The sequence below is a fragment of the Frankliniella occidentalis genome, unplaced genomic scaffold (assembly GCF_000697945.3).
Source record: "Frankliniella occidentalis isolate FOCC.00 unplaced genomic scaffold, Focc_3.1 Scaffold13, whole genome shotgun sequence".
NCBI lineage: Eukaryota > Metazoa > Arthropoda > Insecta > Thysanoptera > Thripidae > Frankliniella > Frankliniella occidentalis.
This window is the reverse complement of record NW_026267143.1, coordinates 1,240,272-1,242,172: the sequence shown is the minus strand read 5'-3', so window position 1 is coordinate 1,242,172 and position 1,901 is coordinate 1,240,272. Positions and strand designations below refer to the sequence as shown.

Below are 1,901 nucleotides of genomic sequence, written 5' to 3'. Positions count from 1 at the left end.
CTGAGGTTGAATTCTCTTGATTTCTCAGCGTGGGTATCATGACCCTCCTAGGCACTTTCGAGTTTTCGGAACACGCTTTTGTGGCCGATACCAAGACAAACTCAGCCCTCGTGCAAACGCAACAATTACGTCCCCTCACGCCGACCAGTAAACCTCATTACTTACTACTTTTGGTAAGAATATCCGTCTGCAACCAGAGACGTACTGTAGATAAGTAAATGCCACTGCAAATTGCGACACATAACGACTTAATTGTTTCTTCGCCTTGTTAAGTCTAGTCCAATGAGCATCTTCTCTAACTCCTAACATCGTGTGACTTGTCTTTACATTCAAATTCTATAGGGACAATTAATTTTGTGCCTAGGTTTAGCAAGAATCAGTGCATCTGTAACTTGCGTACGATTTCGTACCTCGCATTACAGAGCATTAGTTCCGAGGTGGCCACGACTTGCGTAACCTTGTGTACAGATGGAAGTGCAATCCCTTTGTAAATCCGTATGTATTCCGTACGATAATTTTTTTTTAAATATCACGAAATTTCACCTTTTTACCCAAATTTAATGGTTTTATGGCCAGAAATTCAACAAAATTCATCTGTAATACCCCAAGATTCACGTGTAATCCCTGAAATCACGTAATCCTGTGTACATCCTAGATCAAAGAGGTGGCCCCCTCGATTTGTTCTATGTGTGTTAGTCAAACAACACATTAGCACAATCGTGTTTAATTGAGCATGTACGATTTCATACACATTTGATGCAGTTGTTTTCTATACTACCTTTACCTAAGACTCTATATATCTTGACCAAATTTAAGAACAAAATTGCATATGGTCTGAATGTGCACGAAAAAGTTGCATTTTTGGAAACAAATTTTACCCTTTCATTCAGATTGTGGGATTCGTAAATTGAGTATGCATTGAAATGTGCATTGACATATACTTTAAGCTTGCGCACAATGACAATTCCTCACAATATTTTGGCACATTGAATAAATAAGGATTTAGTGTGCTGTTGTACCGGGGAGTTACACCCCTGCGATGGAGTGGATGGAGGGGTAGTGCCGTGGGCTGGCGCTACCCCCTGCAGGCCGAACTGTCCTTTCGCGTGAGAGGCCACATTATTTCCATCAGGAATTTAAGTAAAATCAACCTCGCACGTTTGCCAGGAAACTGCATTTCCCACACTGGAGCAGAATGTTTTGACAGTGGTGGTCACGTAGTTCTCGTTGGGGAAGATTGCGCTATAATTGCTGCGATCAAAGCCCGTTCAAGACGGAAAAAAATCTCTTTCGCCGCGAATATCGAAGCTGTGACTGTGTGAATCAGTCATGTCGCCGGTGTCATTTCGCAAATTGCAAACAGTGTATATACGTGATTGATGTACGCAACGCGTGCGAAAGTGGAGTAGACAAGTGTGGGTGTGCGTCTCCTCTTGTCCACCGTGACGCAACGTGTGTGTGTGTGTGTGTGTGTGTGTGTGTGTGTGTGAGAGTGTGAGTGAGTGACTGTGTGTGTGTGAGTGAGTGACTGTGTGTGTGCGCGCGCCTCAATTAGGGAGCTGTGCCATAACCTCTCCCTACACCCCTCTCCGCTCTTACACTACACTACACACACACACACACACACACACACACACACACACATACACACGTGTGCAGAGAGGTGGCCGTTTGCAGTGCTACCCAGCCGTGCCGCATCCCGAGCTATCAAAATGAAATGAGCCGGAAGAACAACTTGTAACTATTTAGTAATCGGCCGTCTTACATATCTTCTTTCAATTTTTCCGGGGTCACGCTTCTCTTACTATATCTGTGCTTCTTGTGCTTTTACCAAAGGTGCCTGCACTACACGGAAAAAAATATGTTATCTATTCCAGCACAACGTTTGCTAGGACAACTAA

The 1,901-nt window shown here is 43.7% G+C and overlaps 2 protein-coding genes across 4 annotated transcripts in view; one reads left to right on the top strand and one right to left on the bottom strand.

The window, feature by feature from the left end:
* The window catches only part of LOC113217620 (lysosomal aspartic protease), a 368,266-nt gene that overhangs the window by 153,025 nt on the left and 213,340 nt on the right, over positions 1–1,901 (bottom strand). The gene's annotated exons all lie outside the window — the stretch shown is intronic.
* Positions 1–1,901, top strand: part of LOC127748782 (uncharacterized) — a 174,703-nt gene that overhangs the window by 71,291 nt on the left and 101,511 nt on the right. The window lies entirely within an intron of this gene.